At 43.0% G+C, this 27,580-nt stretch overlaps 1 protein-coding gene and 1 non-coding gene across 2 annotated transcripts in view; one reads left to right on the top strand and one right to left on the bottom strand.

Moving 5' to 3' along the window:
• Positions 1-27,230, bottom strand: part of LOC124789633 — a 41,702-nt gene extending 14,472 nt beyond the window's left edge. The window contains exons 1-3 of the mRNA XM_047257059.1: positions 27,227-27,230; positions 26,921-26,923; positions 9,539-9,657 (exon numbers count right to left, since the gene is read on the bottom strand). The gene's annotated coding sequence lies outside the window, so the exon portion shown is untranslated. The remainder of the gene's footprint in view (positions 1-9,538; positions 9,658-26,920; positions 26,924-27,226) is intronic.
• Positions 18,805-18,879, top strand: Trnat-ugu. The gene has a single exon. It is a non-coding gene; the product is annotated as a tRNA-Thr (tRNA).
• Positions 27,231-27,580: the final 350 nt, after the last annotated feature.

Genomic DNA, 27,580 nt, shown 5'->3' with positions numbered 1-27,580 from the left:
TTCACTCTTCATTGCAAAACATTTGCTCTTTGATCCTCCAGCCTGCCAGGTGATCTGCAACATCCAAGAATGGTGTTCCAACAAAATGGTTATTCTGATAAACAGATATGTAATGCATTGCCATGAAAGTGAATTCAGTGTATGGATGTAAATGAATATGTGGAGGCAACCACTGCAAAAGCCTTCTTGTTGTATTTTGGCAGTAGGTCTTAGAGAATAAAACGAATCCTCAAAAGAGACATTTTTAAGTGTGTTTTTTATCCAATGGTAACAATGACCTTGGCTGTCGAAAATGGAGTTTATTGTGAGAAATCTTGTATTGGACAGATATGGACATGTTGCACACTGTCAGAACAATGTGTAGAAAACTACTGTTGTATATGCCTGGGCCAACACGATAATTCAGCAGCAGCATAGCGTTGCCTGTACAGGGGGGCATCACATGTTTTATGAAAAACATTTCATCATCATTCTGGATTGTATTTTTGAGGAGGCCATAAGTATCCATATGGCAGACAATCTTATAAACAGGGATGTGCGATTTGGACTAAGCATTGTTCTCATTTTATTAAGACACAAGAAACAAGAACCTGTTATTTTTATCCACAGAAGCATTTGGCATCACAATCATTGCCCACTGCTTACATGCAGAAGGCCTCTCTTTGGTTCCCAGTAGTGGGCACTATGAGGCCACTTTCATCCAACTGTAACGCCTGTCAGTATATGTGTAATTAATGCTTACAGCACAATAAATTTCAACACCTCAGCACAGTAATCATCAGTTGCATTTAGGAGCACTGACGACAGTAACTATCACCACCTGAAGATGCCGAACACGTGCTTCAATGAAATATTGTAGGATTTGCATAGTGTTATCCCACAGCAAACCCGAGAAGTATATCTGTATACAAGAGGCTGATCTACCCAAGGAAAATCCTGTGATGGGTCTGGACCAGACTGTACTGGGTGGGTATACCAGACAGGTCTTATACCTGGATGTTACACAGCGGTGTGGTCCACACAGCAAGAGGCTGGGAGCATATGTGGCATAAGGATGGTCTAGGTTATCATGTACACTCTGTGGGTTGCTAATACCACTTTGGGAGGGGTGGGAAGGATTGGTTGGTTAGTTTAAGGATTAAAGGGACCAAACTATGAGGTCAGTCTCTCCTACTGCAACACGAAAGTCAACAAAACTACACACCAAAGAATGGCCTAGTGCATGTAACCGAAGGGAAGAAAACCCCAATGTCTATTGAAGGTCAACAAACACTAGGGAAAGGAACAAGGAAGAAGAAAAGGGGGAAAGTCAGAAAGGCAAGTGAGGTGCCCTGTCCAGGGATCAGCAGAGGTCCTCAAGGACAGAAACTGAGATGAGGGACATACCACCCCTGCCTCCCCCACCCAGACCAAAGGCATCCCACCCAACAATACACAGTAAAGACTAGCAACATGAACACGGCACTATGAGAGAAGCACAGGAAAATGGAGAAGAACACGAAATCAGTCAGAGAAAGGCTCCAAGAGCAAAAGAATGGGTAGGGCAAGGGCTAGGGCATACTATCAAGCCGAGAGAGCCATTGCCCGGTCAGGGCAGAGGAGGCAACAGGGCGTTCTGCCACCCCATAAATAAGCCGACAAGGCTGAGGTGTCTTCTCTTAGAGAGAGTGATCAAAACTTCCTTCACAAATAAACAGTAAACAAGGTCAGCTGCTGAAGCATCATCTGGTAACAACAGGGGTAACGAGTCAGGAAGATTGAGAGTCCCCCAAAAGGTGGCTAGGTTAGGACAGTTAAGCAAAATATGGACCACTGTCAAATAAGCGCAACAAAGACAGTGGGGGAGATAACGATGAGTCGTCAATCAAGTACGGCTGATGTGGAGCCAACACAGGACAGTGGAGTCCTTGTGAGAAGGCTGCATGGAGGACCTCCACAAATTCGTGGTCTCCTTTATCACCCATAGTTAGTTTGGTAAACTCAGAGTATGCAGTTACATTTTCCAAATCCTAAAAACTTGATGGTATAATACCAATCAAAAAGGTCCAGTGCCATATTACCAATCTCAAAAGATGGCTTGCCAGCAGCCAATTTGGCCAGTCTGTCAGCGAGTTCATTCCCCGGGGTAGAGACAAAGGCCACCGTGCATCTACATTGTTTGAGGGCAAAAAGGGTATCTTGGATAGTCAGGACCATGGAATGGTGAGGGTAACACTGGTCAAGAGCTTGTAAAGTGCTCACGGAGTTGCCACAGATGAGGAAAGATTCAAGAACAGATTTGCTCAAGAACACAAGACATGGCTACTAACACCACAGTGAAAACACTGCAGCTGTATGACAAGGAATGAAGCTCGGTACATCCCACATGAATGTAAGCAAAACCAGTGTGACATGCAACCAATGTGCCAAGAATGGAGAAGAATTGCGTCTCAGGCAGGGCTGGTCTTTCGGATCTCATGACAAGTCAAGACAGAACTGTGGGCGATGGATGCACCACGGATGTGTATGTGAATGGGCCCAGAGAAGAAGTGTTACAGGGGAAAGACGGAGTTCTGAAGAAAGGGATTGGGTGTGGATATTGATTGTAACCCCAGACATAGGCTGTCGTTGTGGGAGGCAGATCTCTGTACCTGAAAAGAGAAGTAGTTTGGGTACTCTGGGTAGCAGTAGATGGCTAATACATAAGCAATCAATGCTTACTGGTGCCGAACATGCAATGATTGAACCCCTGCCTCTCCCAGGAGGCTGACCACACAGTTCATCCCAAAGACAACAGTTGCCAGTCGTACCCCACCATGGTGTATCAGGTCCACCAATATAATGTCGAAGATGACACCAAACTGTATGCGAGACTCCCATAATCTAGATGGGACTGGACCAGCACTTTGTAGAACCATAGCAGAGTAGAGCAGTTTGCACTCAAGTTGGTATTGCTTAGGCATCAAAGAGCATTGAGATCTGACCAACATGTCTGCTTTAGTTAATGAAGATAGGGAAGCCATGTCAATCAAGCATCAAATGCCAGTCCTAAAAAAAAAAAAGTATTGAAGAGTCCACCACACTGAGGAGCTGGCCATCAAGGTACAGATCCAGATGGGAACGCTGGCAGCTGAAAATTGGAAGCTATGAGTAAGATCCCAAAACTGCTCTCTTTTTGTATTGTTCCCTGCAGTCCACAGTCAACAATGCCCATCATGGATGAATAAAAATAAATACAAAAGTCATCAGCATACAAAGAGGGAACATAGGTCCCACAACTGCCACCAGACCACTGATAGCCACTAAAAAGAGAGGTACACTCGAAACAGAACCCTGTGGAACTCCTTTCTCCTGCAGATGGGAGGTGCTACAGGAGGTGCCACCCTGTACCTGAATAGCGTCACATGAAAGAAAATCCTGGATAAAAATCAGGAGTGAGCCATGGAGACCCCACTCATGTAAGGTGGCTAGGATGTGGTGGCGCCATGTGGTATCATAAGCTTTATGCAGCTCAAAGAAGACTGCAACAAGGTGTTGCTGCTGGGCAAAAGCCATTTGTATAGCAGACTCCAGGTGGACTAAATTATTTGCAGTAGAACAACCTTATTGAAAACAACCCTGGGTCGAAGCCAAAAGGTCCTTGGATTCAAGGATCCGATACAGCCTTTGACTCACCACCCATTCAAGCAACTTGCAGAGGAGATTGGTTAAATTGATCATATGGTAGCAATCCATCTGAAGAGGTTGTTTACCCAATTTCAAAACTGGAATAATGTCTTTCTTGCCAATGGGAAGGGACTTCTCCTTTGCTTCAGAGACAGTAAAAAGGGAAAGTATATGATGTTGGCTAACCACCAATTAGTGTTGAAGCATTTGGTTGTGCACTCAGTCCAGTTCAGGAGCCATGTAAAGGCAGGAAACAAGAGTGCTGGCGAATTCCCACTCACTAAATGGAGTGTTTCAAATCTCCAGGCGATGGGAAGTGGAAGATAAAGGAAGTCGTTCCAGTGTTTGAGAAGACGGAATGTGGGCAGATAGTGGACTGACGCTGAGGCCTAGGCGGAATGCCAAATAAAATGCTAAGCTATAGAGCCCGCAGACTGGTGAGGATAACACCATTCAGGAAAACTCCCGGGACACCTGTTGGAGGATGGTGGCCAAAAATGTGCCTGATCTTTGCCCATACTTGCGAACAGGGAGTACGCCGCCCTATGGCAGTGATATGTTTCTGGTATTTAATTAAATATCAGGCATGGGCATGAAGTTGTTTAACGGACAGGAGGTGGTTGAGAGACAAGTGCCATTTGTAGCATTGGAAAGCCCGATGGCTCTAGCAATTTCAAGGATCCATCAAAGGATATTCTTCAACATAGGAGATACTGAGAAATAGAGAATCGCTAGAGCAGCTGCGAAAAGGATGGTGTTGGTCAAACTCTGTACGGACTTATCAATGCCATCATATGGTAGAACGGTTGGGATGGCAGCCAAGGAAAAGGCATCCCAGTCCACATTGGTAAAGGACCACCTGCAAGGGCACCCAGGCGAGTGATGCTGAAGAAAAGATCGCTGTTGCACAAATTGTCATGAACTCCCCACTGAATCATGAACTCCCCACTGAAGTGTGAGGGAGCTTCAGGGTTGAGGAGGCAGAGATCCATTCCTGCCAGAAGGCTTCAATAATCTAGCCCCGATCAGTGGTCGGAGAACAACCCTAAAGAGGGTAATGGGCGTTAGAATTCCCAAGGAGACTGACGGGAGGAGGGAACTGTTGAAGGAGGGCAAGAAGAGCAGGAAGCATCGGAGTGAAATCTGTGGGGAGATAAAAATCGCAAATTGTTACTGCAGAGTCTAAATGAGCCCGAACAGCTACTGCTTCCAGTGCTGTTTGAAGAGGAATCCAGTAACTGACAACGTCCGTATGGACCAATCTGCAGACACCAAAGGAGGTTCACAAAGGGGCCAACTGGTTGTGGCAGAAGACATGGGAATCACAAAGAATCGGCAAATGAGTATTCATGAAATGAAATTCCTGCAATACAATACAAGCTACTGAGTAGAGAAAAAGAAGAGACTGCAATTCTGGAAGGTGATGATAGTAACCATTATTGTTCCATTAGAGAAGAGTAGTATGAGTGCCAGATCAGAATCAACCATCGGGCTGTGTCGGAGTGTGTCACCAGTAAGGGTGGAGTGACATCCATCAATGTAATACTGAGCCCAATTTAGAGGGAGGGGGTGACACCCTCTGGGATGTAGGGTGGGCCTCATGCCGAGACATACGCAAACTTCAGTTTCTCCTTAGCAGAGTGTGAGGAGGTGTGTTTGGAAAGAGAGCAAGTCGCAGCAATATCTGGGTCCAAAAGAGAATGAGTGGTCCTGAGGCCCACAGGGCACAGTTCCTGCATCCAACTCAAAGTAGCAGGCGTCTTGTCTTGGAGAAGCCAGGGAGAGGGGTTCCTAGAAGCAGCTACATCCCCAGCGGGTACCAGAGAAGAGGTTTTTTCTCTGGTTGAGGAGAAGGAGCAGCTCTGTGAAGGGAGGGAACAGGAATCGCCGTGGAGGAGGAAAGGGAAGGGGGACAGGATGGAGGCACAGAGAAAGCAGGAGGAGGAGAATGAGGAGGAAAGAACACAACAGAAGGTAAAGCAGATGTTAAAGAAACTAGGTGCTGACAGACTAATTTCTTTTGGACTCAGAGGAGGACGGATGGTCAAGAGTTTTGAGTTCCTCACTCTTTCTTTCTGTTTTATGGATCAGGCAATATGGCGAGCAAGCAGAAAGTGGCTGGAACAGTTCATGTACTTGGGCGGTGGGTGCAAGGACTCCCCATATATAGAGGATGGTCGCAGGTGCCGCAAATAGGAGTCGCCTCCCATTGTGAAGACGTGACCAAAACAGAGACACAGGAAATGGTACATGGAAGGTGGGCTATAGGATTTCAAATCTCAACAGTAAACTGTAACTTTGACTTTTTCCAGAAAGTATTCCCCTCAAAAGCCAGGATGATTGTCCTTAGGACCTCTCTGGACTTGCCACACAAAATGAATGCCGTGTTGTGCCAGATCAGTTCCAATTCGCCATCAGATTGAAGGAGGAGATCCCTGTGGAAAATAATGCTCTGGGTCATATTTAAGGACTGGCGAGGAGTAACTCTCACTGGGATGTCTAAGTGCTCAGAAGAACAAAGGAAAACTGACTGACTGACAGAAGAGGTTTTAATCAGTAGGGGAACTGACTGCATTTTACCTAGGGAGTCAACTTCCCCAAACTTACCTCCAATGTGACCTACAAAAAAAGAGCAGTTATGCAGCAGCGAAAGTCCATTACTGTACAATAAAAAACCAAATAACAGGGAAAGGGTTTTGCCACAAGTTGTCAATCCTTGCCCTTCTTCAAGGGAGTGGCCAGGGAGGGGAAGACTGATGAGGTAAAATTAGGAGCAGAGAGTGAACTGCTCCTATTTGAAAAGGAAGCTGCAGAAGAGTGACCAGAAGTTTGGAGCTTACCATGATTCTTGCGCAGAAAATCTGCCCTGGTACCACTCACTCTGATCAGGGGCTCACATCATGGGCACTGTCTGGCCGCAGCGAGGGTTGCCTGTCACAGCAGTCATTGCTGGGAGTTTTGAAGCCCCAAAAAGATGCGCACCCACAATGAAGCATACATGAGGTGGTGACAGCTCATTACCAGAAGCGTGATCCCATTGTTGTCAGGGGGCTCAGCTGGAATGGTACATAACAGTCCCACCACAGACTGGCTACTGTGCCAATGACCAAGCTGGGGTGGGGGGAGTGTAGTGGACACTACAGTGGAGAAGATAGAGAGAAACATGAGGATAGAGAGGACCCACACCAGGGACACTAGGGAGAGAGTTCTTCCCCAAATGGCTCACACTATGGAAACAATTTAGAATGAGAGATCGAACCCCAAAGGGGACCAGTAAAAGCTGAGAAGGAAAAAAAGAAAGAAAGAAAAGGAGGGAGACTGGAAATGCTAGACAAGACCATAAAGGAATAGAAGAACCAAGGAAATAGCTAGTCATCGTAAAGGGAAACAGTGAGGTAGATAGACGGGGAGCAGGAGGGGGAGGAGATAGGATGGGAAGGAGTGGATATGGGGAAGGGAATGCAGCCTGGTAGAGAAGAGAGGCTGCAATAGGTCGAGGCCCCATGCATTCCACACACATACCCACGAAAGAGCTATGGACCAAAGGGGGGGGGGGGGATAGTGGGTATAATGTTCTTCGTTTATGGATATGATGAAAGTAGTCAAAGTGCTGGCAAAGGGTACGGTTAAGATGTTTCAGTGCAAAATGACATTGAGTCATAGGGGAAAAGGGGAGGGGGGGGGTGGGAGAGGAGCAGCCTCTTTGCAGTCAGTAATATTTGTTTGCGGGCTATGTTTGGGGGTAATATCTGTCTGTGACATCATTAGTAAGACCTTCAGCATACTGAACAACGGATTACTTGTCACTGCAGAAGGATCACACATGGATGGATGTAAGACCTTGTAGAAGTATTTTATATACAATAAATTAAACAGGGAAGAGTGGTCACAGAATGAACAAGGGCAAGAAAATTTGCAGTTTCGGTAGGGTGCAGAACACTCCACTAAGTTGTGATAAAAACAAGGATAACAGTTCAAGATTAACCACGATAAGGAAAAAATGTGTAATAATTTTGGAAACAGAGCTTTTTGTAGGGAAATGCACATGGTACCATCAATGTCATGGTGTATTTTTCCTGTAAACATGCATGACTGACATAATGCAAAATATATACATTGGTTGATAAAAGAAGTGACGCACCCAGAAGACAAGGTCGGATATTAATGTAATTTGATACACAATCCCACCACTGGCTGGTATGTTACTCATTAGACTTGTAATTCTCTGTGACAAAATGACCACCAGTGTGCATTATAGTGTTGTTACCAGACCTGGTATGGTATATAAGGGACCAGAACAGTAGCAGGTGTTGAATGATCACCGTAATGAAATGAAGATGTCATGTACTCATGTAAGACAGTGTTATCAGCACCTCACCTCACTGTGGGTCTCCATTTGGCCAGCTGGTCAAATCACACAATGTCTATAATTAAGCGGTTTTTGACGTGACAGAGGCCTGATGTTGGATTGCACGGAAATGTGAGAGTAGGCACACTCGCTGTCAAGTTTCCTGTCGATCACATGTGACGATCACAAGAGAGAATCACTATACTGTGTTCCAACGACATTGTAAGCCCTTCACACCTAAGCCCGCCATCTGAGAACAAGTAATGGACTCCGTAAAACAATCTGTGCCATCCTGCTCCATCAGTTGGAGACTAGCAGCAGCTGGACTTGGGAATTAACATATAGTGTGTATGTTGCTGTTGACATCATAACACCAACAGCCGCATATGGAGTAGTGCTGCAGTTGGGAAGCATGGAGTGCCAACAAGTGACATTGCATTGTGTTCAGCAATTAACTGCAGTTACACACTATCCTGGAAGACCATCATCGGTGAGTATGGTGACAACCTAACGTGAGCTCTCATTTCTCCAATGTTTTGGAGAGGCACAACAATGTTGCTCTTGGTGTCACAGTATGAGGAGCCATTGGGTGTGACATCAGGCCACAAGTAAAAGTGGGCGAGAGAACTCTGATGGCATAACAGTTAAGTCACAGACATTTTGTGTACTCATGTGTTATGTCTCACGCAACAATACTGAGGTACTATTTTTCAACAAAAAAAATGCTTGTCCACACATGGCACGTGTCTCTATGAACTGTCTGCATGTTGTTGAGGTACTCACGTGGGCCACGAGATCCCCAGATAAGCCCCTGGCAGAACATGTCTGACCACCTCAGATGTCAACACTGGCCCAGTGCCAGTATCCAGGATATGAAGTGCCAGTTACAAAAATGTGTGTTTCAGGAGGGAATACAACAGTTTTATGGCACCCTTCCCAACTGAACCAATGCATGCGTTTAGGTCAGCAGTGTACAACATCCAATTGATAAAAAATGGGCTCATACTACAAGTTCTTTGTAAATTTGACTGGAATTTTGTAATCACTGAAATAATGTTGCATACCATCTCAACCCCTGTGGTTTCATTTCAATCCCTCTTTCCCTGCTTCACTTCTTTTTTTCAGACAGTGTAAATGCAGAAAAGCATCAAATAAAATTGTTGACAGTACGAAAATCCAACTGCAGGTGTAGGTACGGCAAGATTGCAAAAAGTAATCTGCAACAACAGTGGACACTCGAAAGTATAGTAGCAAGGTAGTTCTGGTAGAACAGATCCCAAAAAGGAAGTGAACACATACTTTTACAGTAATTTCTAAGAGTGAAAACACATCGCAAGAATGTTAGGGGTATAGGGAAAAAAATCAATGACTGATGCCCATTAATGTGCATCTAACATTATGGAAGGCCCAATACAGCTACTTCTGCACTCTCAATGCTGCAGTAATACCTATATCACAATTCTGCACTGGTAAATATGCGGTGTCATCCAAAGTGATTTTTTTTCCCTCCATAAAGTGCAGATATATTATGTATTACATTATTACCTTTGTAATCCTTGATCTTGTTTTCTGAGAAAGTCTATTCCCATTATAGTCTGGGCATTCCAGTTCCACACCAACATCCAGACAAAGTAACTCACGTCCATAGGCAAACTCATTTTTACCTGTTACGGGGAAGAAGACCAAAATAATTATACACACTGAATTTAATAGTGAAAATAATCAAAATGAAAATGCTCACTCACTCATGCCATGTTCCTATCAAAAGAACTGAATATTTGATGAACATTTCAGACACAGGAAAATGATGTATAGAGGAAATATGGGAATTTCTTATCCAATGTACTTAATGAGTGTAGTAGAGCTAATCACTGAGAACACACAAAGCATAAAGTAGGAGGACATGTGCAAACAACTGTTTATACAATAAAAACTACGGTTGCAAAAGCGAGACTAAAATCTGTAGGTTGACTACGAATACTACTGCACCTTCACTCAATATATACAATTATTGTTTGGCTATCCTGCAAGTCTTCAATTTTATCATTCATTTGATTTTTCTTCATTCATTACATTTACGTATTGTATTACTTGGATTATACTACGCAGATAAATTTTCAGGAAGGTGGACTGAGTTGAGACATATTAGGCAGCAGAAGAAGTAGTTAAGAACTAATTCCAAATATGGTAATAACTATCACTAAACTTCAACACACTATTAGTCCTTATGAACACTTTATTTTTAATTGGTGATCATTTTACATGAAATTAGCTTCATCGTATATAGACCACAGTAGGGTCATTATAAAGTAAACAGTACAGATACAGTCTTAAATACTAAAATCGAGATTGTTCATCTCAAGTGAAAGAATACAGCTATAATCTTGTATATTAAAATCAACACTGCCCTTATGATAGAACTCTTTTATATTTTAACTTAGGTTCGTTGTTATACCTGTATCTACATATATACTCTACAAACTGCCATATAGTACATGGCAGAGGTACATTTTACTAATACTAATCATCTCCCTATCCTGTTGCGGCTGCAGACAGAGTGAGGGAAAAATGATTGTCTAAAAGCCTTCACATGTGCTCCAATTTCTCTCATCTTATCTTCATGGTCCCTATGCGAAATGTACGTCGGTGGCAGTAGAACAGTTCTACAGTCAGCATAAATAGCTAGTCCTCTAAATTTCCATCCATAATGCCTTGCAAAAAGTGTGTCACCTTCCTCCCAGGGATTCCCATTTTAGTTCATGAAGCATCTCCTAATACTTGCAAGCTGATTGAACCTACCAGTAACAAATGTAGCAGCATACCTATGAATTGCTTTGATGTCTTCCTTTAATCCAACATACCAAGGATCCCAAACACTCACACGGTATTCAAGAATGGCTCACACTAGAATTAAGTATACCATCTTCTTTATGAATGAGCTACATTTTTCCAAAATTCTCCCAATAAAATGAAGTCTAGAAAATATCTTCTCTACTACCAGCCTGACATGCTCACTCTATTTCATGTTGCTTTGCAACATCATGCCTAGATATTTAATCACTGTGACTGTGTCAAGCAGCACCCTACTAAAGCTATATTCGAACAATACAGGACTGTTTTTCCTACTCATCTACATTAACTTACATTTTCCTACTTTTAGAACTAGCTGCCACTCATCACATCAATTAGAAATTTTATCTACATCATCTTGAATAGTCCAACAGTTGTTCAATGATGACATTTTCCTGTACAACATAGCATCATCAGAAAACAGATTTAAATTGTTGCTCATTATATCTGTCAAATCATTTATGTACATAGAGAATAAAAGCAGTCCAATCACACTTCCCTGGGACACTCCATGACATCCCCGTCTCTGATGAACACTTGCTGTCGAGGACAGTGTACTGGGTTCCATTATTTAAGAAGCCTTTGAGACAAACACATATCTTGGAACCTAAACTATATGCTCAGGCCTTAGTCAACAGTCTGCAGTAGGGCACCACATCAAACACTTTCCAGAAATCAACGAATCTGGGCTCTGCCTGTTGCCCTCCATCCATGGGTTGTAGGATATCATGTGAGAAAAGGGCAAGCTGAGCTTCGCTCGATCGGTGCTTTCTACAACCATTGACAGAACCTTTTCTGCCAGAATGAAATTTATTATAGTCAAACGCAGAATGTGTTCAAGAATAATACAGCAAACCAATGTTAAAGATATTCATCTGCAATTATGCCAGTTTCTTTTCTATCTTTCTTATATTCATGAGGCATTTGCACTCTTTTCCAGTTGCTTGTGACTTTTTGCTGGGTGAGAGATCCACGATAGTGCAAGCAGACTAAGGGGCCAATGCCATAGAGTAGTCTCTGTAAAACCGAATTGGGGTTCTATCTGTAACTAGTGACTTATTTGTTTTCAACTCTTTCACTTGCTTCTCTATGCCACAGATGCCTATTTCTATGCCTTCCATGTGGGAATGTTTATGACAGTCAAACAACAGTATGTTTGTATCATCTTCCTGCATGAATAATTTCTTAATCGTCAAATTTAAAATTTCAGATTTGTCTTCTATTGCCAACGCAGATTGGTCAATGAGGGGATGAGAAGCCTTCGACCTGTTTAGTGGTTTTACACACGACTAGAATTTTCTCGGAATCTCAGCATGAGCTTTTGCTGAGGTATGACAGCGAAAGTAGTTGTATACTTCATGCATTGATCTTCTTATGGTTGCATAAATTTCTGCTAACATTTGCCTGTCAACATCTGCTCATTCTTTTTTTAATTGACTGTGTAACAACATGTTTCCTCAGCATTTCCTTTCCATAATTAACACAATTACTTGGCACATATGTCTCCAGAGTGTGATTTACAACCAGTTTAAACTTTGCTCATAATTTCTCTCTGTCAGTCACACTGGAGCTAAATTATGTCCTTTCATTGTCTAAGTTGGATGCTAACAAGTGGTTATCTATTTTTTCTAGAAAAGTTACAATCCTAGCCTTCTTGATACATTTATAAACTTTCAGAACCATCTTCGCTATGATGACATCATGATAACTAATCACTGTCTGTACACTAACTCTGTCAATAAGGTCAGGCCCGTTTGTAGTTACAAGGTCTAAAATATTTGCATTAAGTGTGAGTTGTCTAGCTACTTGTTCAAGGCAGTTTTGAGAAAATGAGTTCAAAAGCACTTCGCAAGACTGTCATCAATCTGTCCCACCTGCAGTGAATACATAGATGTCCCAGTCTATACGTGGTAGATGTTGCCTCCAACTAATACTGCATGATCTGTGTATTTCCATGCCACTGAACACACAATTTCCTAGAACGATTCTACAACTATTATGGCAGAATCAGGTGGCCAACAAAAACACCCAACAATGAACTCGAGGTCATCTAGGCCTGCTACCACTGTCCAGATAACTTCACAGGTCATATCATTTTATTTTAATTTTTTATTGACAAGGATTGAGCAGAGAGGACACTTGGTAAACATTTTGAGGACATTCACTTTGCATGAGTTTGCAGCTACTGCAAACCTGTGCCTTAGTTCTAGTATTGTGTTTGTGAAATGTTTCCCTGGCAACAATTTCCTTAATGTTGTTCCTGACAAAGAGCGCAGACACACAGATTTAAAGATTCACAGTAGTTAGTATCCTAAACCTAGTAAGAAAGAGGGCAACAGTACTCCACAGGACCAGCCTTGCATATTGTACATATAATGTTTTTCTTCTTTTAAAATGTTACTGATGTAAGAGAAGTGTCCCTACATGAGAAGGCCATATGAAATATGTGACAAAGAACCCAAAATAGCCGGCCGCGGTGGCCGTGCGGTTCTAGGCGCTGCAGTCCGGAACCGCGGGACTGCTATGGTCGCAGGTTCGAATCCTGCCTCGAGCATGGATGTGTGTGATGTCCTTAGGTTAGTTAGGTTTAAGTAGTTCTAAGTTCTAGGGGACTGATGACCTAAGATGTTACGTCCCATAGTGCTCAGAGCCATTTGAACCCAAAATATGTCCTACAGAGATAATTATTAATGACCATACCTCTCAGTTTACAAATCAAGGAGGACATTCTTGAGATATTTTTACAAACTTGGTTGACATGCCCTTCCCAAGTAAGTTTGGTGTCAATATGTATACATAAGAGTTTGACACATTTATTTTCTACATTATTAGACAATCACAGCATCTACATCTACTCGACTACTGTACAATTTGTAAACAAGTGCTTGGCAAAGGGTTCTTCGAACTATCTTCAAGCTATTTCTCTACCATTCCACTTTCCAACAGCACGCAGGAAGAATGAACACTTAAATCTTTCCATGCGAGCTCTGATTTATCTTTTTCTATACTTTGCAAACAACCATGACGTTCATGGCAGAGCAATATATAGGGGGTTGTAGTATGTTCCTACAGTAATCATTTAAAGTTGTTTCCTGAAACTTTGTTAATAGACTTTCTTGGGGTAGTTTACTTTTATCTTCAAGAGTCTTATTTATTTATTGTTCCGTGGGTCCACATTAAGGAGATGCCTCCATGGTCATGGAACGAGTCAATACATGAAATTATAACACGATTGTAGAAACAGATAAAATGAAATATAAGAAACATATTCAGTTGTAGATTGCAGAAACAGATAAAATGAACTATAAGAAACATATTCAGGCAACAAGTCGTAAGTTTAAATAAAGAAAATCAACAATGTAACACTGGAATTTGCTTAATTTTTTAGCTCTTCCAGGAGCTCCTCAACAGAATAGAAAGAGTGAGCCATGAGGAAACTCTTCAGTTTAGACTTAAACGTGTTTGGGTTACTGCTAAGATTTTTGAGTTCTTGTGGTAGCTCATTGAAAATGGATGCAGCAGAATACTGCACTCCTTTCTGCACAAGAGTCAAGGAAGTGCATCCCACATGCAGATTTGATTTCTGCCTAGTATTAACTGAGTGAAAGCTGCTAACTCTTGGGAATAAGCTAATATTGCTAACAATAAACGACATTAAAGAAAATATATACTGTGAGGGCAATGTCAAAATTCCCACACTATTGAATAGGGGTCGACAAGAGGTTTTTGAACTTACACCATACAAAGCTCGAACAGCCCGTTTTTGAGCCAAAAATACCCTTTTTGAATCAGAAGAATTACCCCAAAAAATAATACCATATGACATAAGCGTATGAAAATATGCGAAGTAGACTACTTTTCGTGTTGAAATGTCACTTATTTCAGATACTGTTCTAATGGTAAATAAAGCGGCATTTAGTTTCTGAACAAGATCCTGAACTTGGGCTTTCCACAACAGCTTACTATCTATCCGAACGCCTAGGAACTTGAACTGTTATGTCTCGCTTATAATATGCCCATTCTGTCTGATCAAAATATCAGTTCTTGTTGAATTGTGAGTTAGAAACTGTAAAAACAGAGTCTTACTGTGATTTAACATCAAATTATTTTCCACAAGCCATGAACTTATTTCATGAACTACATTATTTGATAATGTTTCAATATTACACACAAGATCCTTCACTACCAAGCTGGTGTAATCAGCAAACAGAAATATTTTTGAATCACCTGTAATACTAGAAGACATATCATTTATATAAATAAGAAACAGCAGTGGCCCCAGCACCGACCCTTGGGGAACGCGCCATTTAACAGTGCCCCATTGGAACTGAACATCACTACCACTCTCAATACTGCGGAGAATTACCTTCTGCTTTCTGTTCTTAAAGTAAGAGGCGAACCAATTGTAAGCTACTCCCCTTACTCCATAATGGTCCAACTTCTGCAGTAATATTTTGTGGTCAACACAGTCAAAAGTCTTCGTTAAATCAAAGAAAACACCTAACGTTCGCAACCTTTTATTTAATCCATCAAAAACCTCACAGAGAAAAGAGAATATAGCATTTTCAGTTGATAAGCCATTTCTAAAACCAAACTGTACATTTGACAGCAAATTATGTGAATTTAAATGCTCCAGTAACCTTGTATATACAACCCTCTCGATAACTTTAGCAAACACCGATGGCATAGAAATAGGTCTATAATTGTCAAAATTATCCATATCTCCCTTTTTATAAAGTGGCTTCACTACCAAGTACTTTAATCGGTCAGGAAACTGACCACTCCTAAAGGAAAAGTTACAGATATGGCTAAGTACTGGGCTAACATACATAGAACAATACTTCAGTATTCTGCTAGATACCCGTCACATCCATGTGAGTTCTTGGTCTTTAGTGATTTAATTATTAACTCAATCTCCCTCTTGTCAGTATCATGGAGGAGCATTTCAGGTAACAGTTTCGGAACACTTTTTCTATGAGCGCTATATGATTCCCTGTTGGGACTAGGTTTCTATTTAGTTCACCTGCTATATTCAGAAAGTGATTATTAAATACTGTACATATATGCGACTTATCAGTAACACGGACATTCCCACTACGCACTGATTCTATATCCTCGACCTGTCTCTGCAGACCAGCCATTTCCTTTACGACTGACCATATGGTTTTAATTTTATCCTGAGACTTAGCTATTCTATCTGCATACCACATACTTTTTGCCTTCCTAATAACTTTTTTAAGCACATTACAATATTGTATGTAATGGGCTGCTGCATTTAGATTGTGACTGTTTCTAACGTTTTGATATAATTGCCACTTTGTTCTACAAGATATTCTTATCCCTTTAGTCAGCCACCCAGGCTGCCTGTTTGTGCTAGTACCCTGTTTTGAACGTTCTAACGGAAAGCAACTTTCAGAGAGCACGAGAAAAGTCTTGAGGAAAGCATTATATTTATCATCTACTGTATCAGCACTATAAACATCTTGCCACTCTTGTTCCTTGATAAGGTTTACAAAGGTCTCTACAGCAACTGGATCAGCTTTCCTAAAAAGTTGGTAACTATATTTAACATGTGTTGCAGCACAAAAATCTTTTAGACTTAAAATTTGTGCATCACGATCTGAAAGGCCATTCACCTTTTTGCTAACACAATGCCCTTCTAGTAATGAGGAATGAACAAAAATATTGTCTATGGTTGTTCTACTGCTCCCTTGCACTCTCGTTGGAAAGAATACGGTTTGCATAAGATTATATGAATTAAGGAGGTCTACCAGCATCCTTTTCCTTGCACAATCACTTCCTTCAGTATCTCGGAGAGACTCTCCCATGGATGAAACAAACCTGTGACCATCCGTGCTGCCCTTGTATATATACACTCAGTATCCTCTATTAGTCCTATCTGTTTTGGGTCCCATAAACTTGAGCAATATTCTAGAATTGGTCACACAACTGATTTGTAAGCAATCTCCTTTGTAGACTGATTGCTCTTCCCCAGTATTCTACCAATAAACCGAAGTCTACCACCCACTTTACCCACCTACAAAGTGTTACAACCAGGTATTTGTATGAGTTGGCCAATTCCAATGTCACTCATTGATATTATAGTCATATGATACTATGTTTTTCATTTTGTGACGTGCACAATTTTTCATTTTGAACACGTAAGAGTAAGTTTCCAATCTCTGCACCACACTGAAATCTTATTAAGATATGACTGAATATTTATGCAGCTTCTTTCAGATAGTACTTTATTATAAATAATTGCATCATCTGCAAAAAGCTGATTTCACTATTGTCTGCAAGGTCGTTAATAAACAATTTGAACAGTAAGGGTTCCAACACATTTCCCTGGGCATACCCGAAATTACTTCTACATCTGACAATGACTCTACCTCCAAGTTAACATGCTGTGTCCTCCCTACAAAAACATCTTCAATACAGTCACAAATTTCACTTGATACCCCACATGGTTGTACTTTTGACAATAAGCATAGGTGTGGTACTGAGTGAACTGCTTTTCAGAAATCAAGACATACTGCATCTACCTGGTTGCTTTGATCCAGAGCTTTCAGCATGTCATGTGAGGAAAGTGCGAGCTGGGTTTCACATGATCGATGTTTCTGAAATCCATGCTGGTTGGCACTGAGGAGGTCATTATGTTAAAGATACCTCATTATGTTTGAGCTCCGAGTATGTTCTAAGTTTGTACAACAGATTGATGTCAAGGATATGGGGCAGTAGTTTTGTGGATCACTTCTACTATCCTTCTTGTAGACAGGTGTGAAGTGCACATTTTTCCAAGAGCTGTGTACGATTTTTTGTTTGAGGGATCTATGATAGATTATAGTTAAAAAAGGGGTCAAATCAGCTGCAAATTCAGTATAGAATGTGACAGGGATTCCATTGGGGCCTGGAGCTTTGTTCAATTTTAACAATTTCAGCTGTTTCTCAACACCACTGATACTAATACTTGCTCCATTCATCTTTTCAGTGGTATGAGGATTAAATTGGGGCAACTCTCCTGGGTTTTCCTTTGTAAAGGAACATTTGAAAATGAAGTTAAGCATTTCAGCTTATGCTTTTCTACCCTCAATTTCAGTTTCTGTCTCATTCGCTAGGGACTGGACACAAACTTTGGAGCCACTAACAGCCTTTGCATATGACCAGAATTTCTTCGGGTTCTGTGTTAACTTCATGTTGTGGTCTTCAGTCTGAAGACTAGTTAGATGCAGCTCTCCATACTACTGTATACTGTGAAAGTGTCTTCATCCCTGAGCAACTACTGCAAATTAAATCTTTCTTTGATGTTTCAGACCCAACCAATCCCTTCTTCTAGTCAAATTGTGCCATAAATTTCTTTCTTCTCTAATTCTATTCAGTATCCGATCATTAGTTACAAGATCTACCCATCATCTTTAGCATTCTTCTGTAGCACCACATTTCAAAAACTTCTATTCTATTCTTTTATTAACTGTTTTATTGTCCATATTTCTCTTTCGTAGATGACTACACTCCATGTAAATACTTTCAGAGAAGAGTGCCTGACACTTAAATCTATGCTCGATATTAAATTTCTCTTCTTCTTATTTTATTACAATGACCATTTCTCCCTATGTAGGTGGGTGTCAACAGAATATTTTCTACTTCATTGGGGACATGTTGAAAATGTGTGCCCCGACCGGGACTCGAACCCGGGATCTCCTGCTTACATGGCAGACGCTCTATCCATCTGAGCCACATAGTTAAAATATGGCTTCCCGGCCATTGACCTTCTTGTGCGAACGCACACGCTATGCCCGAACTCGTACGGGACTTGGTAGATTAATTTGTCACGAGTTACGAGTATGATGGGCAAACATCTATTAGGCGCACTACGAATGTAGTGGTGTGGACATGTTGGGAATGTGGATCTCACGGGGAGCGTGCAAGGGGTAAGTCCCTGCAGACGCACTATCCTCTGTGCCCGTGGTGGCTCAGATGGATAGAGCGTCTGCCATGTAAGCAGGAGATCCCGGGTTCGAGTCCCGGTCGGGGCACACATTTTCAACATGTCCCCAATTAAGTACATCAATGCCTGTTTGCAGCTAGGGTGTCCATTTAATTATCATTTCATTCCTAGCAAAGCTGCATGGTCATCCACGGTAACTGTTCTTTCGGGAACAGATACTACCGTCATAAATAGAATATTTTCTCATTTGGAGAGATAGTAGATGACTGAAATTTCACGAGAAGATCCTGCCGCAGCGAGAAACACATTAGTTTTAATGATTGTTACCACAATTTTGATATCATGTCCATGACACACTCAACCCTGTTAGGCAATAACACAAAACGAGCTGCCCTCCTTTGAACTTTTTCTATGCTATGCTCTCCATCAATCCTATCTGATGCTGATTCCACGCCAAACAGCAGTTCTCTAGAAGATTACAGACAAGTTTAGTTCAAAGAGTCTCTTTAGAAGACTGTTTTACCTTCTGCGTGGTTTGCTTTCCCCACAACATTATCCATGTGATCATTCCAATTTAAGTTATTTATAATTGTGTAATCCTTAAGTATTTAGTTGAATTCACAATCTTTCAATTTGCTACTCACCATATAGCGGAGATGCTGAGTTGCGATAAGCACAAAAAAAGATTGCAAAATCTTTTTGTTGTGCATATCGCGACTCAGCATCTCCGCTATATGGTGAGTAGCAACTTTTCTCCTCTAATATTGTTACATTCCATCCTGGATCTTCCACTGCTCAATCTTTCAATTTGTGTGAGTTATTGTGTAAGCAAAATTTAATGCATTCCTTTTAGTATTCATGTTGATGACTTCACACTTTTCATTATTTGCAGTAAATTGTCATCTTTCACAGCACACAGATATCTTGAATAAGTCATCTTGCAACTTCTTTTGATCTCTGATGAATTTACAGGATGGTAAATGATGGCCTCATCTGCAAATAATCTAAGTGGGCTGCTCATCATTTATATAGTGCAGGAACAGCAGAGGACCTGTAATACTCGCCTGGGGAACACCAGATATTATTCCTGTTTTACTTGATGACTTCCTATCAATTACTACGAACTATGACCTTTCTGACAGGAATAATGGCTTCAGTTACACAACTGATATGATGCTCTGAGTACACACAATTTGATTAGACGTGTCAAAACCTTCTGGAAATTAAAAATATAAAATAAATTTGATATCCCATGTCGATAGCACTCATTGTTGTGTGAATAAAGAGCAAGTTGTGTTTGACAAGACCAGTATATTCTGAAACTGTATTTGTTAACAAATTGTTATCTTCGAGTTAATTCGTAATGTTTAAACACACAATATCTTCCAAAAGTCTAATGCAAATTGATGTTATTAACATGGATCTGTAATCCACCAGATTACTTCCATTTCTTTTCTTGAGTAATGGTGTGACCTGTGCAACTTTCCAGTCTTTATGTACAGATCTTTCCTTGAGTGAGTGCTTGTATATGATTGCTGGATATGGAGCTATTACATCAGTACACTGTGAAAAGAATCTAACTGGTATAATACCTGGACCTGAGGCCTTGCCTTTATTAAGTGATTTAAGCTGCTTCGCTACATCGAGGATATCTACTTCTAAGGTACTCATGTTGGCAATTGTTATCGATTCAAACTTTGGAATATTTACGTCAACAGTCTTTAGTGAACAAATTTTTGTTGGTTGGTTGATTGGTTTAAGGGCGGGAGAAGAGACCAAACTAAGAGGTCATCAGTCCCTTGTTCCTAATAAAACAATGTCACAAGTGTGAGAATAAAACAGACAAAACATATAACACAAAACGGAAAGAAAGGAAAAGCCACAAGAAAGAAGGGAAGGAAATGAACACTAAAAGGAACAAAAGATGACAAGAAAACAACAGAGAGACGCTAGAAACAGAAGAGAGTAAAAATGAAAGCAGATTACAACAGCTGGTCAACCACAAGAATAAAAAGGGAAAGCCAGCCACTCTGCAACACATTTAAACGTCCACCCTAAAAGCACTAGGGTGGACGACACAGAGGGACATGAGCTAAAACCTATATAGAAGCGACACTGAGGTGGATCCTCGCGACGGAGTAGGTAACCATGCATTAGCCACATATGGCCAATGCGGAGGCAGCAGAGGACAACTGATTCCCTGCGAGAGGCCTGCATGGAAGACTTCCACACATTCATAGCCTCAATAACACGCAGTTTGTTGTGTGTGCTGTTATGTCAGTCCGTCTCTCAAAGCCGGAAAATCCCGCGGTGTAAGACTGAACGCAGGTCAGTTCCGGAGATGCCTATCTCCAGAAGCAGTTTCCGTGTCAACTGTTTATCCAGCCTGTCGGCAAGTTCATTGCTGGGGATTCCGACGTGTCCTGGGGTCCACACAAACACCACAGAATGGCGGGACTGTTCCAGGGCATAGATGGACTCCTGAATGGACGCTACCAGAGGGTGGTGAGGGTGCTCAGTGAGACAGGAGAAATAACGCACCAGGGCATAAGCGGATGTACTCAAGAGCACGAGATATGGCCGCCAGCTCTGCAATGAAAACACTGCAGCCAACTGGCAAGGAGTTCTGCTCAATATGTCCTCCATGAACATATGCAAAGCCTAAGTGAACATCAGCCTTTAGCCATTGGTGTAAACCACTTCAGAGCCCCAGAACACGTCAAGGATCGAGAGGAAGTGACAGCGGAGAGCGGCGGGGATAACGGAGTCCTTAGGGCCATGCAAAAGGTCAAGACAAAGCTGTGGCCAAGGCGTACACCATGGAACTGTACATGAACAGACCGCAAGTAGAGGTGGTAAAGGGAAGGACTCCACTTAAGAGAGAAGGGACTGCACGCGAACAGCAATCGTTAGCCCCGATTTGGGCCGCCGATGCAGGAGATGGACTGCCGCGTGTGGGAAAAGGAGACGGTAATTCAGATGCTCAGGGGGACCATGAATGTGTGCTGCATAACTGGAGAGCAGTTGCACACGTCTGATCTGCAGTGGAGGGATACCAGCCTCCACCAGTAAGCTGGTCACCGGACTCGTCCTAAAAGCTCCTGTTGCTAATCGAACCCCACAGTTGTGCACAGGGTTGAGTAAATGCAATGCTGAAGGCGGTGCCGAACCATAAACCACACTACCACAGTCAATTCGGGACTGGACAAGAGCTCTGTAGAGCCTGCAGCGATCTGCACCCCAATTGGTGTTGCTCAGGCAACGGAGGGCATTGAGGCGCTGCCAGCACTTCTGCTTAAGCTGACAAAGATGAGGGAGCCAAGTCAATCGAGCGTCGAAAACCAGTCCTAGGAATTGATATGTCTCCACCACAGTGAATGGATCGTCCTTAAGGTAAAGTGCGGGTTCCGGATGAACGGTACAATGCAGACAGAAGTGCATGACATACGACTTTGTGGCCGAAAATTGGAAGCCATGGACTAGAGCCCACAACTGCGCCTTGTGCATGGCTCCCTGGAGGCGCAACTCAGCAACAACAGTACTGGAGCAGCAGTACGAAATGCAGAAGTCGTCTGCATACAGAGAAGGTGAGGCGGAGGGCCCGACAGCTGCTAGACCATTAATGGCCACTAAAAATTCTCCTGGATATGTATAGAACTATGGCAGTCACCAACTTGAACACAAAGTACGGAGCGATGGGAAGTTTTGGATAAAAATCGGGCGTGGTCCCCGGAGAGCCCACTCATACAATGTGGCTACGATATGATGTCGCTGAGTGGTGTCATATGCTTTACGTAAGTCAAAAATGACAGCAATCAGGAGTTGCCGTCTGGAAAAGGCTGTTCGGATGGCAGACTCAATGGACACAAGATTATCAGTGGCAGAGTGACCTTGGCGGAAGCCGCCCTGACATGGAGCCAGCAAAGCCACGTGACTCCAGGACCCAACCCAACCGCCGACATACCATATGTTGCAGCAGCTTACAAAGAACACTGGTGAGGCTGATGGGCCAATAGCTATCCACATCAAGCAGGTTTTTACTGGGTTTGAGCACTGGAATGATTGTGCTCTTCCACGATTGCGATGGAAAGACGCCATCGCACCAGATCTGGTTGAAGATGACGAGAAGATGTAGCTTGTAGTCAGATGAGAGATGTTTAATCATCTGGCTGTGGGTGCGCTCAGGCCCAGGAGCTGTGTCAGGGAAATGTGCAAGGGCACTGGGGAGCTCCCACTCTGTAATTGGGGCGTTATAGGATTCACTGCAGTGTTTAGTGAATGAGAGGACACTCCCTTCCAGCCGTTCGAGTGTGCGAAAGGCTGGGAGGTAATTCTCCAACGCAGGGGCTCGAGCAAAGTGCTCAGAAATCGCGTTTGTGTTGGTACATAGCTCGCCATTTATGGTAACACTGGGGACAGCTGTTGGGGCCTGGTACCTGAAAAGACGTTTGATCTTTGCCCAGACTGGGGAAGGTGACGTGTGACACCCAATGGTGGAGACGTATCTATCCCAACACTCCTTCTTCCGTTGTTCGATAAGGTAGCGAACTTGGGCACGGAGCCATTTAAAGGCTATGAGGTGCTCCAGGGAAGGGCGCCACTTATGCCACTGTAGGGCTCGCTGACGCTCCTTAATTGCTTCAATGACTTCCTGCGACCACCAAGGGACTGCCTTATGCCTCGATCGCATTTTCAGCCGCAGAAAATACTGTGCTATTCACCTGCTCAACCATCAGATTGAAGTTACCGTGTGGGGGGTCCCGTCACTGAACAACTGCGGACACCCATGTGGGGCCTGTTCCAGAGGACCCTCCACCTCCCCAGCCCCTGCCTCAGCGGTGACAGCAGAGGTGGAAGTTCCCCAGTCCCCCTTGTTCAAAGCCCATTGTGGCAGGCATCCACGCACCTGATGCTGGGGCAGTGACAGGAAGGTGGGGAATTGGTCACTACCACACAGGTCATCATGTGCTCTCCAGTGGATAGATGAGAAGTCCTGGGCTGCAAATTGATAAATCAATGGCCGAGTAACTACCATGATGCACATTGAAATGTGTGGCGGCCCCAGTATTTAAGAGGCAGAGGTCTAATTGTGACAGTAAAGTTTTGACATCTCTGTCTCGGCCAGTAAGCATTGTACCACCCCACAAGGGGTTATGGGCATTAAAATCTCCCAAATAGGAAAAGTTTAGGAAGTTGATCAATCAAGGCAGCTAATACATTCAGGGGTACTGCACCATCTGGAGGAAGATATCCATTGCAGACAGTTATTTCCTGCGTCATCCTTATTCTGACAGCCAAGGCTTCAAGAGGGGTTTGAAGGGGCATATGTTCACTACAAACCGAGTTTAGGACATAAACGCAAACTCCATCTGACACTCGATTATAGTCGATATGGTTCCTGTAATATCCCTTATAGCCACGGCGGGCAGGGGTTCACATTTCTGGGAACCAGGTTTCCTGGAGGGCAATGCAGATAGCAGGTGTAAAGCTTAACAGTTGCCGTAGCTCAGCCAGGAGGTGGAAAAAACTGCCACAATTCCACTGGAAGATGATTTCGTGAGACTGGGAAGGCATGGAACATTCAATGAGGCAGTTTATGCCTCAGAGTCACCTGCTGCCACCGATTTACTGCCTGAGCAGTCTACATCCATTGTGTCTGAGGGTCTGGCAAGATCTAGGTCCTCAGCAGACACCAAAATCTCCACCCCATCCTCAGCCACAGAGCTTGTAGGTTGTGGTGGTGTGGGTGCCACCACAATTTCCTTGGTCTTAGGGGTTTTCTTTTTGGATTTCTCTCACTTCTCCTTTGCTTTCCCAGGCTGGGAGGATTTCACTGGCTCAGTCTCTGGGACTGAGGATGAGTGTGAAGCCCTACAACCAGCTGCTTTTGGGCTCTTCAGCCAAGGGCAGGTGTCGTCCTTCCCACTATAAGAAACCTGGGAAGGGAGTGACCCAAGGGACCCCATCCTAGTGAGCGAAGCCGAAGAAGACTTATGCTTCTCCGGCTTAGACGTGGGGATGGACATCCCCGATGGTTGGTGGGTGTTGCTCCCAAAGCAGGTGGTGCAGGAGCAACAGGGAGGGAAATGCCCCCACCATCAAGGGGGCAGGTGTAGTCCTCCGCCTATGAGAGGTGACCTGGGTTGGTGGAGTTGATGGTGCCAGAACTGTTGTAGCGGCGGCATAAGATGATGTCATATGGACAGGATGCAGGCATTCAAATTTTCTCTTAGCCCCAGTGTAGTCAGTCTGTCCAGGGTCTTGTACTCCATGATTTTCCTTTCTTTCTGGAGAATCCTGTAGTCAGGCGAGCAAGGCGAATGCTGCTCTCCGCAGTTGACACAGATGGGAGGTGCGGTACATGGAGTATTGGGATGTGATGGGCATCCACAATCTCAGTTTGTGATGCTGGAAGTACAGCGGAAAGACATATGGCTGAACCTCCAGCACTTAAAGCACTGCATCGGGGGAGGGATATAGGGCATTACATCATACCGGCAGACCATCACCTTGACTTTCTCGGGCAATGTATCACCCTCAAAGGCCAAGATGAAGGACCCTGGTGGACACGCCGGATGAAATGTAAACTTCCTGCTCTAAACTGGCGTGCAGCTCATCATCAGACTGCAGAAGAAAGTCTCTGTGAAATATGATACCCTGAAGCCCTTATGGGGTGTGATGGTAACAGAAACACCCCCAGCTTGTCACAAGTGAGTAACTCCCGTGACTGGGCAGAGGATGCTGTTTTGATCAAGACTGACCCAGATCTCATTTTGGACAAGCCCTCCACCTCCGCGAACTTGTCCTCTAAATGCTAAAAAAAAACTTAGGCTTCATCGTCATGAAAGATTCCCCATCAGCTCTCGAACATACAAGGTACTGGGGCGAATAAGATCCACTGCCATCCTTAGCCTGATGTTCCTCTCATGGTGTGGCCAGGGAGGGGAACAATTTGGTGCCATACTTCTGTGTGTTGAATTGAGCTCATGATCGCATAGAGACTGCTGGTGTTTCACCACTAGCAAGAGATGATGTACTACGCTTCATCGTGTGTCATTCGCCCTGGTGCCACCTACTACGACCAGGGGCCCTCCCCACAGGCACCATCCAGCCACAGTAAAGGCCACCTGGTAGGATGACCATTGCTGGGAGTCCTGATGTCCCAGGGGGATGGGCATCTACCCCTTGGCATACGTGGGGAGTTAATGGCGCAGGCATCAGCAGAGCAATCCCTGTGTGGCCAAGGAGCTACAACCAACAGGGTACATGGTGGCCCCACCACATCGGGCTGGCTATCGTGCTGGATATCAGGTGCAAAGAAGTCAATGGTCATCGTTGACGCAGAAACTGACACTGCATAGTGCATGGTGGAAAACGCACCCAGGAAGGTGTCCTTGCCCAAGAGATGGAGAATGGGCAGGACTCAATGCAACAACGAGAAAGTGGGCTAAGGATCTCAATGCATGATGGACACAATTCACCTCATAAGGCGCCCTTTCCCAATTGGCTCGCTCTTTGGGAAAATTTTGAAGAATGGAGGTCAAACCCTACAGGGAACCATCACATAAAGGCTGAAACATGTGAAACTCCTTTTAGTAGCCTTGCACGACAGGCAGGAGTGCTTCGGGCCTATTCTAAACCCCGGACCCGCAGGGGGGAACAAATTTTGGAAAATCATGTTTAATAACTCTGCTTTAGTGGCACTGTCATCAGTAACATTGTCATTGCTACTTTGCAGCGAAGGTACTAATTGTGTCTTGCTACTGGTGTACTTTATATACAACCAGAATCTCTCTTGGATTTTCTGTTTCAAGACAAAGTTTTGTTGTGGAAACTTTTATAAGCATCACACATTGAAGTCCATGCTAAATTTTGAGCTTCTGTAAAAGATCACCAATCTTGGAGATTTTGTGTTCATTTAAATTTGGCATGCTTTTTTATTTTATTTATTTATTTATTTGTTGGTTGCTTCTGCAACAGTGTTCTGATCTGTTTTGTGTACCATGGAAGACCACTACCATAAATTATTATTTGGTATAGATCTCTCAATTGCCATCTATAGCATATTTCTTTGAATTTAAACCACATCTGGTGTACAATTATGTAATCGGCTTGGAAGAAGTGGAAACCATCTCTTAGAAAGATGTCAAGCAAGTTTTTCTTTTCTTTTTTAATAGGTATAGTTTGTTCCTATTTTTGGTAGATTTGTATGTTATAGTATTTAGTCTTGCTACAATGTCCTTGTGGTCACTAATCTGTGTATCCGTCATGATGCTCCCTATTTGCCCAGGATTATTTGTTGCTTACAGGTCAAGTATGATTCCGCAACCATTTACACTTTGAATGGGCTCCTGAACTGATTGTCTAAAAATGTTTCAGAAAAAGCATTCAGTACAATTACAAACAAGATTTAGTGGCTACCATCAACTTTAAACAAGTATTTTTGCCAACTGTAATTGTATGTGTTGGGTACCTACGTGAAAAGTGATTCAAGTTTTCTTTGAACTCTTCAGCAGCTGTATCGTCTAAGTCAGGTGGCTGGTAAAAGGAACCAATTATTGATTTATTCTGGTTGTCAAGTATAACCTATACCCTTACTTACACACAGGAATGATCAACTTTAATTTTGCTACAAGGTAAACTATTTCTGACAGCAATAAACACTCCACCACCCACTGTACTTAATCTACCCTTTCTGAGAAACGTTAGTGTTACAGTAAGAACAAACACGATTTATGGAAGATAGTACTTTATAGAACAACACATAAGACACAGGTTGTGCACAGCAC

This window comes from Schistocerca piceifrons, chromosome 3 (assembly GCF_021461385.2).
Source record: "Schistocerca piceifrons isolate TAMUIC-IGC-003096 chromosome 3, iqSchPice1.1, whole genome shotgun sequence".
NCBI classification, from domain to species: domain Eukaryota; kingdom Metazoa; phylum Arthropoda; class Insecta; order Orthoptera; family Acrididae; genus Schistocerca; species Schistocerca piceifrons.
This window is presented reverse-complemented; position numbering and strand designations above follow the sequence as displayed.